The sequence below is a fragment of the Taudactylus pleione genome, unplaced genomic scaffold, assembly GCF_031769625.1.
Source record: "Taudactylus pleione unplaced genomic scaffold, aTauple2 ptg000674l, whole genome shotgun sequence".
Taxonomy (NCBI): domain Eukaryota; kingdom Metazoa; phylum Chordata; class Amphibia; order Anura; family Myobatrachidae; genus Taudactylus; species Taudactylus pleione.
In genome coordinates this window covers 55,186-74,224 of record NW_028285076.1, presented here as the reverse complement: position 1 = coordinate 74,224, position 19,039 = coordinate 55,186, and the positions used below count along the sequence as shown (strand labels likewise).

General features: G+C 46.4%; 1 protein-coding gene across 3 annotated transcripts in view; it reads left to right on the top strand.

Moving 5' to 3' along the window:
• The window catches only part of LOC148478152 (syntaxin-7-like), a 111,209-nt gene that overhangs the window by 40,695 nt on the left and 51,475 nt on the right, over positions 1-19,039 (top strand). The window lies entirely within an intron of this gene.

The window sequence follows — 19,039 nt, the reverse complement described above, 5'->3', positions numbered from 1 at the left end:
CTTGCTAGGGAAGTGAGGAGGACAGTGCCAGGAATCGCAAGTCCTTGGGGCGGGGGCGGGGCCAATACAATGTTATTATATGAGGAATGCATCTTTGGCCCTATCCCTCTCGGTCGACCCGCGATTTGCCGAATAATATAGCAGGTCCTAAAGATGCAAAGTGGCTTGCCCCACCCCCTCTGGATATCTCCCTGAGGATAGAATACATAAGTAGGTTAGGGGTCTATGTACTAAGCCTTGAAAAAAAGATAATGTGGATGGAGATAAAATACCCAACCAATCAGCTCCTAACTGGTTGGTTGGGTATTGGGCTGCACAGGGAGAACTTGGGGGTGTAGGTGGTGGTGGTTGAAGACCGGGCACCGAACAGTTAAGGCTTTGCTGTCAGGATGCTTCAGCAGCCCAAAAGCTTTTATTTTTATGATTTTCTTTATTTTACATTTAATCTTCTGGGTGGGCAGCAGCAGACTGTCCGCAGGACATCTGTGCAGCAGCTCCATCACCCCCTCCGGGCATCGCCATCCCCGCCTAGTGCTCTCAGCGGGCATTCCGGGGACTTTGCTAGCTGGCCCCGCGGACAGAACCAGACTGCAACCCGTTTTCTATGGGGACAGGTAAGGCAGGCCACCGCTTGCAGTGGCCCGCAGATGGGCAGTCTTACTATTACTCAGTGCCATATTGTGTGCTATATACTACTCTGAGGCTATGTCTAGCAAAGGCAAGAGTAGCAAGCAAGCAGCTGCACCCATACTGCTCTCATCCAAATTATGTGATACGGGCTTAATTGAGGAGGATTTAATACAGGATGGGCTAAGTGTTATACCTCACCAGGCTCCCTGGGCTTCCTTTTCTTAGGTGCTGGCCACTATTCCGGACCGCCTAGCAGTCACGGCTGTAATTCCCCCTATGGGGTTGCCACAACAGGTACAAGCAATGCAGGTATCTCCTATGCCCCCTCCATGGGTAGACTTACTCTCTAACTCAGTACAAAGTCTGGCGGCTACCTCTACAGCCTTTCAAAATATGTTGCAAGGTGAAAAGCCCCTACCCAGTAAGACTACTAAGCGTTCTGTGTTATCTTCATAGTCTACGCAGCTCTCAGATTCTGAGCTGTCATCTGAGGAGACAGAAGATGCTGGTCTCTCAACTAGTTGAGCACATAGCAGAAGCTTGGCAATGCCTAGTATGAGGTTTCAGCCCCAAAACGCCTGACCTCTTGTTATCCTTTTCTTGCAGCTCATTTTGCAAGATCAGAAACTCCCCCAGCAGTGTATTCCCATGTTACGTGTTTGATTAAAAGCTCTACATTACCTATCCCTACAGTTTCCTCACTAAAGGACCCTGCGGATAGAAAGATTGAAACTGACCTTAAATCTGTGTACTCTTTCATTGCTCACTCGACCATGGCTATTACATGGGTGGCTAAAGCAATTGAGGGCTGGGCAGATGCCCTTGAAGAATCTTTTCCCTCAGACGCCTCTGGAGATCAGTTTTCTTATGCGGCTCACATAAAAGATGCAGCTACATATATGCGAGAAACATAGAATTTGACGGCAGATAAGAACCACTTGGCCCATCTAGTCTGCCCCATTTTTAAACATATTGTTACCTCAACCCTTATTGAGCCTTACTTTTTCTGAAGGATATCCTTATGTCTTTCCCATGCATGTTTAAATTGTTCTACTCTCTTAGCCTCCCATTAGAGGTGGTAGAGGCTATTCCACTTGTCCACTACCCTTTCTGTGAAGTAAGTTTTCCTCAAATTTCCCCTCAACCTACCACCCTCCAGTTTCAGAACATGTCATCTTGTTCTAATACTTTTCTTTCTTTGAAGAATGTCTCCTTCCTTTTACCTTGTTAAAACCCTTTATATATTTGAACGTTTCTATCATGTCCCCCCTTTCCTTTCTCTGCTCCAAACTATACATATTAAGATCTTTTAGTCTTTCCTGGTACGTTTTGTGGTGTAGACCTTGCACCATTTTAGTTGCCATTCTTTGTACAGTCTCTAATGTATTAACATCCTTCTAGAGATATGGCCTCCAGAACTGAACACAGTATTTGAGGATGTACCAATGACCTATACAGTGCTATTATCACATCTTTCTTTCTGCTACTGATTCCTCTCCCTATGCAACCAAGCTTCTGACTTGCTTTCCTCATTGCTTTGTTACAATGTTTGCTTGCCTTGGAAATAGTGACTCCTAGATCTCTTTCCTCTTCAGTAGTTTCCAGTATAGTGCCATTAATACTATATTTAGCCTTTGGATTTTTGAGACCCAAGTGCATGATCTTGCAGTTTTTGGCATTAAACTGTAGTTGCCATGTTCTTGACCATTTCTCTAGACTACCTAGATCATCAATCATTTTGTTTTACCCCTCCTGGTGTGTCTAACCTGTTGCATAACTTTGTGTCATCTGCAAAAAGGCATAGTTTCCCTTCAATACCATTTGCAATGTCACAAATAAAGATATTAAAAAGCACTGGTCCAAGTACAGATCCCTGAGGTTCTCCACTGGTAACATTTCCCTCTTGAGACTGCACTCCGTTTACTACAACTCTCTGTTTCCTATCCTGCAGCCATGATCTTATCCATTCAACTATCTTTGTATCCAATCCCATGCTTTCCAGTTTATTTAACAGTCTGCGATGTTGAACAGTGTCAAAAGCCTTACTAAAGTCTAGATAAGCTATATCTATGGCCCCCCTTTATCTATTTCCTTAGTCACCCAGTCAAAAAAGTCAATAAGATTTGTTTGACATGATCTCCCCCCAGTAAATCCATGCTGTTTGGGATCCTGCAAATTGCTGGATTTGAGATAATCTACGACTCTTTCTTTTAAGAGTGTTTCCATCAATTTCCCTACTACTGATGTAAGGCTCACTGGTCGGTAGTTGCTTGCCTCTTCCTTGCTTCCACTTTTGTGCAGTGGGACAACTTTTGCTCTTTTCCAGTCCTCTGGAATTACTCCAGTAGCTACTGACTGGTTGAATAATTCTGTTAATGGTGTTACCAGCACCCCTTTAAGCTCTTTTAGTATCCTTGGATGTATCCCATCTGGCCCCATTGATTTATCCACTTTCAGTTTTGAGAGTTCTGTTAGGATCTTCTCTGTAAATGTACTTGTTCCTAACTCATTTTTCTGATCACACCTGCAACTTTACTGTGGCCCCTTTCCCTCTCTTTTAGTAGTGAATACAGAACAAAGATAATTATTAAGATGATCAGCTATTACATTGTCTCCCTCAACAAGCCTCCCTCTTTCTGTCTTTAGTCTTTTTATTCTACCTTTTTGTTTTTCTCTTTTCGCTTATATACTTAAAAAAAGTTTTGCCCCCTTTACCCACTGACTGTGCCATTTTCTCCTCAGCTTTTGCCTTTGCACTTCTGATTACTTCCTTAGCCTCCTTCTGTTTTACAAGATACTCCTCTTTGTCCTCATTATTTTGCATCTGCTTGTATTTCCTAAAGGCAATCTTTTTCTTTCACAATACTTGCTACCTCTTTCCCAAACCACACTGGCCTCCTTTTCCTTGTGGTTTTCCTAACCCTTTTGATACAAAGGTCTGTTGCCTTTAATATTGCACTTTTTACATTTTCCCACCTCTCCTGCACTCCTTTCAAGTTCCTCCACTCTGCCAAAGATTCGCTTACACATCTTCCCATCCCTGCAAAATCAGCCTTCCTAACAACTAACACCTTTGTTTTTGTATGGGGCGAGTCAGTATCTGTCTTTATTCTGAACCATACTGCTTGATGGTCACTGGATCCCAGGTTTTCACCCACTTTTACATCAGATATTCTGTCTCCATTTGTAAGTATTCAGTCTAATATTGCGCCTTTCTGAGTGGGCTCCCTCACCAATTGCTGGAGGGAGGCTCCGTGCAATGAATTCAGGATGTCCCTACTTCTAGTGGAACTTGCCACAGACACCTCCCAGTTTATATCGGGTAGATTAAAATCTCCCATGATTATAATCTCTCCTTTTAATGCCATTTTAGTGATGTCCTGCAGTAGTTTATTGTCCAGTTCCTCTTCCTGACCTGGTGATCTGTAAATCACCCCAATACAAAGAATCACTTTCTCCCCTGTTTCTATAGTCGCCAAAACGGGCTTGTTTTTTTCTTCAATACTATGTATTAACGTAGTATTTATGCGTTAATTGAAAAATAGAGATGGGTAACTGCTCTCCAGTCAACAGTACTGTTGGTATCAATGGCAGCAGCTCGCGAGAAGGTCACCACTCAACCTTAAAAATATACAAAGTAAAAGCAAACATATGGAAATGTTTGTAACAGCGAGCGCTCAATCATGTGGGGTATAGTGTTCTGCCTTTATATATATTAATAGCAGTTTACCCTATATTGTGTATATTGAAAGGATGCTTTTACTAAGAAACAATAAACAATAAATTGTCACGATAATAAAACTAAAAATGCACCATACAACCGGAAGTAATATAAATGGATAATAATAAGAGTTTTATTCCCACATAAAAGTGGTGGGTAAGTTCAAATGAAATGAATGTACAGTATACATACTAACAGTAATGACACACTAAGGAAAAAAAGGTGGGGGGTGGACAAGTGAGGGCAGAAATGTGGGAGTAAATGCACAGAACAGTTTAAAAATGTAAATGCAAAACTACTTAAAAGGTAGACAAAAGTAGAACATGTAGGACATTAAATATATTGATATGAATGGCAGGGGATCCAAGAGTCGTTTTGGAGCAGTCAGATTCTCCTTTACTAATGATACTGTAAATGTTCCAATTCCTTAAATAAGCAGGATAATGCAGTGTCTGTGTATGCACCCTTTTGAAGATGGGTGCATGCCATATTTGTATAAGCTTCTATCTTGCCAGATGGCGTGGCTATGGACTGTCAATCCAAATCCCTCCTCCTAACACCACTTCTGTAGCCAAACATTAAAGTTGCTGATGCAATGATATCTATCTCCCCCTCTGTGTACTGGCAATACTTCTGAAAAAGTTACAGTGGTTACCACCTGCTTTAGAGCAGTCCCTAACTTCCTGAATTCATCTTTTACTGCCATGACTTCAGCATTGGCCAGGTCATTTGTCCCTAGGTGGACAATGACATCCACCTCTCCATCTTTTCTTGCTGCCTTCACAATTCCCAGCATGCGCTCTTTATCCCTTGGAGCTGTTGGCTCCAGGTAAACACCTTACTTGTCTCTCTACTTCAGCAGTGTTTCCCAGATGTACTCCTCTAATAATGGAATCTCCCAAGAGAAGTGTAGTCCTTTTTGAAGATGTAATTTTCCTGTTCCTATTCCTTTTTCTATAGTCAGTGGAAGACCCCATATCTTCCTGTTCTGTATTGCCTATATTAGCTGTGCCTTCCAGCCCTGTAAGAGCAGCATATGAGTTTTGCAGTGTCACAGCTTGTGGGAGGTGTTTGTGTCCCTCTGGAAATCTCTGCATTTCAGAGCCCACAGTAGTCCAGGCAGTATGTCTTCTGGGGGCTCTCTGAGGCAGTGGTGGCCTCAAGGACACAGACATCTTGCATATCTCAGCATGCAGTTTTTCTATCTCCTCCTGCAGCAGAGAAAATTGCTTACAGATTGGGCAGTAGCTGAGTCTCCAGAATTCTTCCTGCAAAACAAATGCATTACACCCCCTGCAGTGCATTAGGCCAAACATAATCTCAGATGTAAGTGGTATCGGAAATATGTGTTACTGTTTTGTGTATTACTCGCCTTTTTCTGTATTCTAACTCGCCTGCTTCTGAATCAAACACACAATTCATTTAAGTATTCAAGCTTCACTTTAATCTGCAAACTTCTCGCAATGAGAAGTGTCCTTGGATGCCAGTCTCCTAGCTTCTAGAGCTTTGGCCATGGCAGTGTCTGCCTGCCGCATTTTGTGACTGCGGTCATGGAAGACGGATGCAGATTCTAGGAAAGCCTTAGAAGCATTACCTTACAATGGGGAGATCTTGTTTGGCCCAGACTTAGACAAGATTGAACCCACATTAGCAGCATCAAAGACTGCCTTTCTGCCTTCAGCAACTACCGCAAAACCTAGGACAACATCCTTTAGGTCCTTTCATCCCAAATAAAAACCTAAGGTTCAGTCTTTTCCTAGGCCTTCTGCTTCCACGAGGCCCACTAAGCCCAGGACCAAACCGAGCTGGACACCAGTCGTTCTGCTTCAAAGTCCCAAGACAAGACTTCAGACTGACGGGACGGGCCTCCCCCTAGGGGGCCCCAGAGTAGGAGGCCGACGTCTTCAGTTTGCCCAGTGCTGGCGTCAAACCACCACAGGTGCTTTGGTAAGAGAAGTGGTCTCCCATGGGTACGCCCACGCCTTTATAAGACTGCCACCAAACCAATTTTTCTGCACAGGCCCTCCATCAGAACCGAACAGGGCTCTGCTCATCCAGAAAGCCATTTAGTCCTTGTTGCAAGCAGGGGTTATAGTTCCAGTCTCACTATCACAGGGAGGGAACGGTGGTTATTCTACTCTTTCTGGTTCAGAAGCCAAATGGGTCTCATCAGCCTATACTCAACCTTGGATTCCTGAACAAGTTTATCAGGGTACCCAGCTTCAGGATGGAAACCCAACACTATATTATCCTAGCTGTGGAGCCGGGGGACTTTATGGTATCTCTGGATATTCAGGATGCTTACCTACATGTACCTATAGCGCCCTCTCATCAGCAATATCTCCGGGTTTGCTATACTACAGCAACACTTCCAATTTCAGGCTCTACCCTTTGGACTGTCTACAGCTTGATGGGTGTTTACCAAGATTATGGCTATCATGGCGGCCCACCTGTGTGTTCAGGGGGTCCGGCTGCTACCATACCTGGATGACCACTTGCTCTTAACAAGCTCCCCAGAGGTGCTTCAATGCCATCTTCAGGTAACTATTGCCTTCCTACAAAAGCACGGCTGGTTAATCAACTGGAAGAAATCCACCACAAAGGATGGTTCATCTGGGAGCTCTTTTGGATTCTCAGCTGTCACGACGTGAATGCTGGGGAATGGTGTCTCCACCCAGAAGTCTTTCAACTCCTAGTGGACAAATGGGGCCTACCAGAGGTGGACCTCATGGCCTCCAGACACAATCACAAACTGCCAGTGTATGGGTCCAGAACAAGGGACACCGAGGCAGCCTTCGAAGACGCCTTATCAGTGAAGTGGACCTTCCGTCTGGTGTACCTATTCCCTCAAGTCTCCCTTCTTCGAGTTCTTCGGAAGTTCAAAGAAGACGGAGGCACTGTCCTGCTGGTGGGCCCCAGCATGGCACAGACTGCATTGGTACTCAGATCTTTGGAGCCTCTCCATAGCGGCCAGACCTGTTGTCTCAGGGTCCCTATCTTCACCTGGGTCGTCTGTCTTTGACGGTGTGGCTCTTGAGACATCCCTCCAGAGGTCTAAAGTGTTTTCTCGCTCTGGTTCAGACTATGCTCATAGTGCATAAACCGGCCTCTGCCAGGATTTACCGTAGCATGTGTCATACCTACTTCAGTGGTGTGATGCCAGAAGCTATGTTTTGGGTCTCTAGAGTCCTGGCCTTCCTCCAAGCTGGATTGAAACTTAGGCCCTGATTCAGAGCCGGACGCTCTGACCAGAGCGCTCGCTCTGAATCAGGGCCCACCTCCATAATTATGGAGCGTCCTCCTGGACTCTCGTATAGCTGTGGGTCACCACCCACAGCATATACGAGCGTGCAGGTTGATGGTCGCGATGGTCTTGACCATCGCCACTGCGAGCCGAAGCCTGCGGTTGAGTTTCTCAACCACAAGGCCCGGAGTGATTTTGGCTCTATCACTAGTGATGTCAGTGGGGCCGGCTTCTGACGGTAGGCGTTCCCTTGGGAACGCCCCCGGCACGCCCACCAAAGGGGGCGTGCTGTCAATCAACATCGACAGCACGCCCCCTTTGATCAGACACAACGAGCGAAGGAAAGTCCTTCGCTCGTCGCGTCTCGCGCATGCGCACGACGGAGCTCCCTCCGTCGTGTGCATGCGCAGTGCACACCATCGACCCACTTGCGAGCGGACAGCCGCTCGCGAGTGGGTCTGAATCAGGCCCTTAGACTCCGACTTACTTCGCGGAAGGTACACATATCTACTCTGTCCATTTGGTTTCAGCATAGAATTGCTTCACTACCAGATGTACACACCTTCCTGCAAGGTATACTCTGCATACCACCTCCCTTTGTCCCTCCTGTGGCTCCGTGGGATTTGTCAGTGGTTCTTCAGGCCTTAAAAGGCACTCCGTTTGAACCTTTGTAATCTGTAGATCTCAAGTGGCTCTCTGCGAAGACTCTCTTCTGACTATGGGCCTGATTCAGACCCACTCGCGAGCGGCTGTCCGCTCGCAAGTGGGTCGATGGTGTGCACTGCGCATGCGCACGACGGAGACGCGACGAGCGAAGGACTTTCCACTGCGCATGCGCGAGACGCGACGAGCGAAGGACTTTCCTTCGCTCGTTGTGTCTGATCAAAGGGGGCGTGCTGTCAATGTTGATTGACAGCACGCCCCCTTTGGTGGGCGTGCCTCCCAGACGGGGGCGTTCCCAAGGGAACGCCTACCGTCAGAAGCCGGCCCCACTGACATCACTAGTGATGTCAGTGGGAGTGATTTTGGCTCTGATAGAGCCAAAATCACTCCGGGCCTTGCGGTTGAGAAACTCAACCGCAGGCTTCGGCTCGCAGTGGCGATGGTCAAGACCATCGCGACCATCAACCTGCACACTCGTATATGCTGTGGGTGGTGACCCACAGCTATACGAGCGTCCAGGAGGACGCTCCATAATTATGGAGGTGGGCCCTGATTCAGAGCGAGCGCTCTGGTCAGAGCGTCCGGCTCTGAATCAGGGCCTATGGCATCTGCCCGAAGGATATCGGATTTAGGGTCCCTCTCATGTCTCTCCCCATTCCTAATCTTCCATCAGGACAGGGCTGTTCTTCTGACTCGCCCTGGTTTCCTTCTCAAAGTGGTACTCGTTTCCATATTATTGAGGAAATCATAATCACGGTCTTCCAATCACCAGACCTCTCCGTAGTTGAGGCCTCCTTGGATGTGGTCCATGCTCTCAGGATCTATGTGGACCGTGCCAGTTCTCTGAGGAAAATAGACTCCCTCTTTGTGCTCTATGGCTATCACAAGAAGGGTTGGCCAGCCAATAAACGGACATTGGCTAGATGGCTTCGCATGACTATCTTACAGGCTTAAGGTGTCCATACACTGTGCAATGCACCGTGCAGGGCGACTGCTGATCCGTCGTACCCGCAGACCGCACGATATGCCGGCTTCCCCCTCCTTCATCTGAATTAGATCGTACATCGCATCCCAAATCAGATGGATTTGCAGGAAGATCTGGGAATGCGATGTACGACCCCGCGGGAGCCACGCAGTACGATATCATGCCCATACACGGCACGATATAGCACCTATATCGTGCTGATCTGTCGGATCGGCATGTATATCGTGCCGTGTATGGGGGCCTTTACACAGAGGCAGGCCTTCCTATACCGGCTACTGACTTTACTCATTCCACTCACTCTGTGGGTCCCTCATGGGCAGCTCGCCGTGGCACCTCAGCTGAACCGCTTTGTACAGCCATGGCCAAAAGTTATGAGAATGACACAAGTATTGGTTTTCCCGAAGTCTGCTGCTTCAGTGTTTATGATGGCAATTTGCATATACTCCAGAATGTCATGAAGAGTGATCAGATGAATTGCACTTAATTGCAAAGTCCCTCTGCCATGACAATGAACTTAGGACCTGATTCAGACCCGCTCGCAAGCTGGTCGATGTTGCCCAAGTGCGCATGCGCACGACCGAGGCGGCTCCGTCGTGCGCATGCGCGAGACCCGAATAACGACGGCCAAGCCGTCGTTATGGGTCTCGCACCAAAGGGGGCGTGCTATCGATGGTGATTGACAGCACGCCCCCTTTGGTGGGCGTGCCGGGGGCGTGGCTGCCCAGACGGAGGCGTTCCCATGGGAACGCCTACCGTCTGGGGCCGGCCCCACTGACATCACTAGTGATGTCAGTGGGAGTGCTTTTGGCTCTGATAGAGCCAAAAGCACTCCAGGGCTTACGGCAGCGAGACCCTACCGCAAGGGTCTCGTCGCAAGCCCGATGGTCAAGACCATCATTTTGGCCGCTCGCTATAGCTGTGGGTGGTCAAAAAAAAAAAGCCCTGATTCAGAGCGAGCGCTCTTTCAGACGCGTCGATCAAGGATACCATTCTGCAATTATTTTTTTGCATATTCATCTTGGACCTTTAATCCACACTCCAGAAACATCTGGAGTTGCTTACAGCGCACGGCTCACAGTAAAAGGCTCACATAAGACCGGTCTCCATCAATCAAGCAGGCGCAGCGTGCTGAGCTGACAACCCCCTCCCGCCCTCAGTGCTCAGATGTGAGGAGGGAAGCCAGACGCACAGCAGCGGGACTCAGGACCGGTGAGCAAGCTGACACACACGTGTTGCAGCCACACACTCGCAGTGAGCAGACGGAGAAGGTATAACACTGAACACTGTTTGCCGATTGAAGGTGTTACCTCCTGCATTGCCGATTACATCCAGGCAGGTGAGGGATACTGCAGGTCTCTCACCGAGCGGCATATAAAGAACTCCAATACATTTTCAAACATCCAGTACACTCATACTGAGAGTGTCTCTGATACACCTTGGGCTAATTGGATCTATCCAGCCAGGGAGTTCATAGATACATTCACGTCAGCACCACTGGATGACTATTAGGAAACGAGACTTTTAGATTGTATATCGCTACAACCGGCCGGTGAGCAACATAGTATCAATATTGTTTTATTATATCTAATACAGTGATGATATGCCCAACCATAAATTGTGGATAATATATTTAAATTGTAGAACATTTTAATTGGTATATATGTTCATTACAACATTGTGATTAAATTTGTTTATTTTTATAAAGGATGCCTTTCTTTATCTATCCAACATAATATCCGTACACTACAGAATTTCATATATATATACTTTGACAAACTGCGCAGTTCAATAGGTGTTTTTTTGTTTACTGATCAATTGTGCCAGAGGAGTAACTGGTTAAATGAGCTAGCAGCGGTGTCAAGGCTTTAAGTAATTAACTCCAGCACTCACCACTTTAATTGCACCAGGATACCAGTTCCCAGTGGCTACTGGGGAACTGATTTTCTTTTTTCTTTGGTTTACAGTCATAAAGTACAGAGAGTAGATAAGAGTTTAGATTTAGAGCATACTTAGCTACTTTACTTATACCCTCACCAGGAGAAGCCCATAGAGGAGATATACCTGACAGCTTTGAAGGGGATGGGGAACTGCACCTGCCGAACAAAATGACGTTATTTGTGGGTCCACGGGGTGGGGGAGGGGCTAAATAACATGAGTCACATTTTTGTCCCGCCCCTCTGTGCAGACCCGCAAGCTCCCTGTATAATCTCCCCATCCTGCTCACTTTACTAGGCAGTGGGCAGGATGAGGGAGATCCGTCTACTCTTCTGGGGGTGTGGGGGGCTACCTGAAAAATCGTGAGCCTGCATCTTCCGGGAGCGTAGGCAAGTATGATGTAGAGGGATGTTCAAAAGCTTCTCTGCTCCTAAATGATGTGCCACGTGACTGTGATTGTCACGGTGGCCATTTTACCTTACAGAATTCTAGATCATCAATCGCAGCCTGAAGAAACACACCAAGCAAAATGGTCATTACCAAGAGTTGTCCCATATCCTGCACAGTGATTTATGTCAAATAATATTAAAAAAACAATTCTTTTTTATGTTCTTGCTACTTTAAATAGAAAGGCTTATGGTTACGTTTTGCTTCATTGACTGCAGACCAGATGCATAAAAGCAGAACTACAGTATATTAATTGGTAATTATATTTCTTACTACCCTATTTTAGTGACAGTGACTGTCGAGCGTAAAATATATATCTTGACAATTTTACTTTTTTTTTTTTTGTTTCAGAAAAAAAGCAAAAAGAACCAGGCGCTAATAAACAATGTGTACTAATGTATATAAATAGTGAATGTGATAAATTATATAAAAAATAAAACTGAAGCAGCAGTGTATGTATAACTCCATAATCAATAAAGCATACTAATCTAGAACGCTTAGATACAGCGTTAGTAAACTTGTGATAATATCAGATACCTCATATGAATCAATGAGACATCCTTTATAGATAAATAGGAAATGTAATTAAAAATAACCAAATGCAATGTGACAATAAAAAATAATTTCTAGATATATATAACACAATAAAAGTACATGTTAGTTAGTATGGGATGTAGTTTAAATCCTGGCTGTCGGTATGCTGGTGCCGGAATCTAGACACTAGTCAGAATCCCGAGGCCAGCATCCTGACGGTAAGTAGTGTTAGGGTTAGACACTAGGAGGGAGGTTAGGTTTGTAGACTGCAGTGGGAAGGGTAGGTTTAGGGGTAGAGTTAGGATATTTACCGATCGGTATCTGTATCCTATCCCTCTTGGGATGCTGGCATTGGGATTCCTGTAACCAACCAGTTAGTATCAATTACAAATGCACAACTAACATATACTGCCTTAGTGCTGCGGGATAACCATGGGTGCTCTGGGCGCAGTCAACTCCTATGATAATGTAATACAATATCCCAGGTTTTATATATATATATATATATATATATATATACATATACACACACACACACACACACACACACACACACGTGCATAAGTATTGGGACATTGACAGAATTTTCATATTTTGGCCTCTATTCACCACCACAATGGCTTTGAAATGAAACAAACAAGATGTGCTTTAACTGCAGACTTTCAGATTTAATTTGAGGGTAATTGCATCCAAATCAGGTGAACGGTGTAGGAATTACAACGGTTTCTATATGTGCCTCCCACTTTTTAAGGGGCCAAAAGTAATGGGACAAACTAAACTATCCTAAATCTAACTTTCACTTTTTAATACTTTGTTGCAAATCCTTTGCAAGCAATTACAGCCTGAAGTCTGGAACGCATAGACATCACCAGACGCTGGGTTTCATCCCTGGTGATGCTCTGCCAGGCCTCTACTGCAAATGTCTTCAGTTCCTGCTTGTTCTTGGGGCATTTTCCCTTCAGTTTTGTCTTCATCAAGTGAAATGCATGCTCAATCGGATTCAGGTCAGGGGATTGACTTGGCCATTGCATAACATACCACTTTTTAGCCTTAAAAAACCCTTTGGTTGCTTTTGCAGTATGCTTCGGGTCATTGTCCATCTGCACTGTGAAGCGCCGCCCAATGAGTTCTGAAGCATTTGACTGAATATGAGCATATAATATTGCCCGAAACACTTCAGAGTTCATTCTGCTGCTTTTGTCAGCAGGCACATCATCAATAAATACAAGGAAACAAGTTCCATTGGCAGCCATACATGCCCACGCCATGACACTACCACCACCATGCTTCACTGATGAGGTGGTATGTTTTGGATAATGAGCAGTTCCTTTCCTTTTCCATACTCTTCTCTTCCCATCACTCTGGTACAAGTTGATCTTTGTCTCATCTGTCCATAGGCTGTTGTTCCAGAACTGTAATGGCTTTTTTAGATGTTGTTTAGAGTTTGCCAATCTGGTCTTCCTGTTTTTCTGGCTCACCAATGGTTTACATCTTGTGGTGAACCCTCTATATTCACTCTTGTGAAGTCTTCTCTTGATTGTTGACTTAGACACATATACACCTACCTCCTGGAGAGTGTTCTTGATTTGGCCAACTGTTGTGAAGGGGTTTTTCTTCACCAGGGAAATAATTCTTCTGTCATCCACCACAGTTGTTTTCCGCGGTCTTCCGGGTCTTTTGGTGTCGCTGAGCTCTCCGGTGCGTTCATTCTTTTTAAGGATGTTCCAAACAGTTGATTTGGCCACACCTAATGGTTTTGCTATCTCTCTGATGGGTTTGTTTTGATTTTTCAGCCTAATGATGGCTTGCTTCACTGATAGTGACAGCTCTTTGGATCTCATATTGAGAGTCTACAGCAACTGATTCCAAATGCAAATGTCACACCTAGAATCAACTCCAGACCTTTTACCTGCTTAATTGATAATGAAATAATGAGGGAATAGCCCACACCTGTCCATGAAATAGCTTTTGAGTTGATAGTCCCATTACTTTTGGCCCCTTAAAAAGTGGGAGGCACATATAGAAACCGTTGTAATTCCTACACCGTTCACCTGATTTGGATGTAATTACCCTCAAATTAAATCTGAAAGTCTGCAGTTAAAGCACATCCTGTTTGTTTCATTTCAAAGCCATTGTGGTGGTGAATAGAGGCCAAAATATGAAAATTCTGTCAATGTCCCAATATTTATGCACCTGACTGTGTGTGTGTGTGTGTGTATATATATATATATATATATATACATACATACATACATACATACATACATACATACATACATACACATGCCGTGGTCGAAGTGGGAATTTTGAAGTGGGGGTATGAAAAATGTAGAAGTCGTGGCAGTGGTGCAAGTAGAACCAATGTATTGAACAAAGAATTAATATGAGCGTGGCCATGCATCACAAAGGGTACACAGGGGTGATGGGATACACATTGGAGGTGAGGGACACAGGGGTGGTTTGGTTATGAACTACACAGGTATAACTAATTGTGGAATCTGGTGTTACTCACCAGTTGTTTCTGTAACAGAGCTGAGAAGGAGGCTGTTTGACTCTGACTGGGGGTTTTAAAGGTGGAGTGGAGACGAGGAGGGAACAGTGCAGGAGCCAGTGGCAGCAAATGTGGTACAAGGAAGGGGGGGGAAGTCCCAGCAATTAAGAGGCCAAGCAGCAGGAACGAGCTCCAGGGCTCAGCCAGCCGCACAGTCACCACGGTGGCCAGTATGATGGGCTGCCCTGTCACTGAAAGGCTGTTGGGGTATCACTAGCGGTCGGGGACAGGCAACAGTAAGGTCACCATAGACTCTGCAGTGTGGCTGAGTGAGATTGAGTTATGGCTCAGCCATCCGCACAGTCACTGCAGTGGCGGAACTTGTCATTGGTGGGCCCTGGTGCAAAAAATGCTTTGGGCCCCTCCCTTCTAGGCCCCATGCTAAATTAATATACCATACAGTAGTGCGCCATGTGATCACCAAACAATACAGACAACATCCCAGTGTCTAATAATAATCTGTGCCCCTTTAATCAAATAATAATAATCTGTGCCCCCTTTAATCAATTAATATAATCTGTGCCCTCTTTGAACTCAACAGGATCTTATTTCAGCAGTGCTCCTCAGAGGCACCACCAATGGGTCTGCTGGCAGAGGGTGACAGGTGGATGCAGAGGGTGATGGGCAGAGGTTTACAGGCAAAGCATAGTAGCCAAAGACAGAGGGTGATGTGGAGAGGCAGAGTATGATGGGTAGAGGGTAACGGCCATAGGGTGATGAACAGAGGGTGTTGAGAGAGGTTCAGGGTGAAGAGCAGAGAGTGATGGACAGAGGCAAATGGGCAGAGGGTGATTAACAGGGGGTAATGGCGAGAGCCACAGGGTCACAGACAGAGGCAGATGGTGACGGACAGAGAAAGCAAGATGCGGCACAGGTCGTTGGTCAGTCCTCTGGCAAGCGCTGGATCCTAGTATCCAGTGGCTGTCTCCAGTACAGAAGCAGTGTACAGCGTGCTGCTAACAGGCTGGCTGAGCAGTGTCAAACAGACTTCCAAATACAGATATGGGCAGAGGACAGCCTTCACCGACTGCCCATGTCCCAGGACCCAAGCATGTATACTCTCCAGCTGCAGGACACTCTGGTACTTATGGTTCTTCTGCAGTCCTGCTGTGTCAGCATAGAGAATAGTACATGCATGGTGTGTACTGGGCACTGTGCATTACATACCAGGGGAGGTGACTGCTTGAAAAATACTATAGGTGATCATTGTGTACTTTTCACTGTATCAGTGGCCCACATACAGCATAGTTTATACAGGTTATATGCAGCAGACTGGCAGTGTACCTACCCACATAGAGCATCGTATATATTGTACATGCAGGAGACTGGCAGTGTACCCACATAGCGAATAGTAAATAACTGTTACGTAGGAGACCGGCAGTGTGCTCACATAGGGCATGTAATATAAAACTTATATGCAGGATACTGGCAGTGTGCTCACATAGGACATATACAGAAGACTGGCAGTGTGCCCACATAGCGCATAGTACATGTTACATGCAGGGGACTGGTAGTGTGCCGACATAAGGCATAGACTGGTATGTGTATGGTGTATGCAGGGGATAGGCACTGTCCTTGTCTTGGAATATTGTCCTACACCACATGACACAAAGGCTTCTCTCCGCCCTACCCCGATATCACTCACTGTGACCCCATCGCCTGCATAATCCATGCAGTGCAGACACCAGGGCCAGGCTGAGCTGCATATAAGGTGGCTCTGTGCAGTCTGGCTGAGCCAGCAAGAGACGCAGGCAGCACAGGCCACTCCATCTTGGTACCCTCGGGCCTCACTGACCTGTGTACAACGAAGCGCCATGCAACTCTCAAAGCAAGAGTCTAGCTTCAGAAGCTGCAGGCAGGGGACTGAGACAAGCGGAGGCCACTGCCGGTCAGATCATTCAGCACCCGGCTGGAAGAGACTTTGCTGTGCGTGTGCGAAGACTGAGTGGCTGCTGATGTCGCGAGTCCCGGCTCCGCCCCCTCCCGCGGAGAATTCCTTAAGGATCCTACAGCAGCTAGCTACTGGTCCGCGGATCACCTTGCGATCACCTTGCGATCCCCTTGCCCAGTAAGGGTAGACTTGGGCACTTCCAAGCCGGCCAGTCCAGCGGGAACCGTCCACCACCGCTTGCTGCAGATCATCAATGCTGATGATCTGGCCAGCAGTGGACGGGGGTGGGGAGCTATGGTGCGGTGCACCAGCAGAAGTTTGGCTCCTGACTGTGGGGGCAGTATAAGGGGCTGTCCTGTCACTGACAGGCTGTCAGGGTAGTGGGGGATGGGGGGCAGCAGCACAGCAGCCTTGGCTTTCAGCTCTGCAAGCTAGAAAACTCCTTTAAAAAACAAAGTGCTTAGAGCTTGAAGTGCCGGTATGTCATACCGTTACATACCGGCACACTTCGAGCACTATATATATATATATATATATATATATATATATATATTCCTGTCATTGAGTGATGAAACATGTTGAGGCTTGGCTTGTGATGTGGACGCTGTAACGAGATCTGCCTGTGTCCAGAGCCGGCGTTACTCGTGGAAGAGGTCTCATTCCTGGAGCTGCTGTTATCCGTCAGGGACTGGGTGACCGTTGAAATTTCATGCTTGCTGTTTTAAACTTTAAATTGCGTTCTCATATATATATATATATATATATATATATATATATATATACCATAGACTAGAAACCTTAAGGGGGGTATCCACTTAGCGATTTAGCCAAGCGATTGCACGATACCGACATCGTTATCGTGCAAATCGCGCATGCATCGGGCATGTTTTGGTCAGAAGCGACCAGCGATGCGCGTGCCCGCTAGTCTTTATTCCCTCATCCGTACCAATCTGTCTTTATTCATCTGTGCTGCTTTGTCTTCCCGCATCCATGCCACTCTAACTCCCATCCACATCGGTCTCTTCTCCCAAACTGTGCCACTCTGTCTCCCCCGCATCCACACCACTGTTTTCCACCCATCTGCATCACTTTGTCCCCCCATCTGAATCACTGTTTTCCACCCATCTGCATCACTTTGGCTCCCCCCCGCCATCTGTGCTGCTTAATCTTCCCCCCTCTCCACGCCTTTCTGTTTCCACCATCCACCCCACTCTTATACCATCTGTGCAGCTCTATCTTCTGCTCAGACCTCAGTTGCATAGACTGTATGTGTGTATTCCAATGAGCACACAATTCTTTGAATTAGCAGCTTCACCATTTTGTGAGTGACGGCAACCTCACTCTGTGAGAGTGTTGAATCTGCTCTTAACCACAGGTTGTGATGGCATACCATATCTGTATCGCGCAAGGAACACGTCCATTAAGGTATCAGCCTTAATGATCACAATTTCATTGCTTTTCTTGAATTCAGTAGGTTTTGTGAAATTTCAGATCATGTCTAAGAAGCCTTAATGGGACATGTGAAACCGTAAGGTGTTTTGTCTATGGAATTTCATAGCTTTTTTTTATAATTTATTAACAATCAGGGTTTGGTTGAGCAAACCGGGCCACAAAATGGTACACTAGTGTGGGTGGAGGAGGGGACAGTGCACAAGAGGTGTTTTGGGGGTGCAGAGGGAGAGACTGCTGCGGGGACAAGCTGCAGGTGTGCAGGGCAGTGGCAGCAGCGGGGGTGTGGGGCAGTGCACAGGGGCATCAGCAAAACACAGTGGGGCTCACTGGCGCTGGGAATGCACCTGAGACAATCAAATCAATAAGACACAGATGCATGGACTTATCAGTGAGATCCATCCATGTATCTGTTAAAAATTTGAATATGTGTAATAATAAAAAAAAAATTACGTGTCCCCCCCCCCCCCCAAAGCACAACCAGCTCTGGGCTTTTCACTGCCAGTCCTGGGTTTTAAAATACAGGGGACAAAAAGCATAGGGGTCCCATGTATATAGCACAACCAGCACTGGGCTTTTCAGTGGCAGTACTGGTTGTCAAAATATATAGGGGTCCCCTGTATTTAGCACAACCAGCACTGGGCTCAGCCGAGCCAGTCCTGGTTTTGGAAATACAGGGGACAAATAGTAGTGGTCCCCTGTATTATCCATAACCAGCACCGAGCTATCCCCAGCACACCTGGGTGGTGAGTCCTGGTTGATTGTGTAAGGTGCCCCCCTCCAAAGCACAACCAGCCCTGGGCTTTACGCTGCCAGTCCTGGTTGTGAAAATACATGGGACAAACGACATAGGGGTCCCCCATATTTAGCACAAGCAGCACCGGGCTATTCAGAACAAGTCCTGGTTGCCAAAATACAAGGGACAAATGAAATAGGGGTCCCCTGTATTCAGAGCAACCAGCTCTGAGGCAATCCTGGTTCTGGTACTA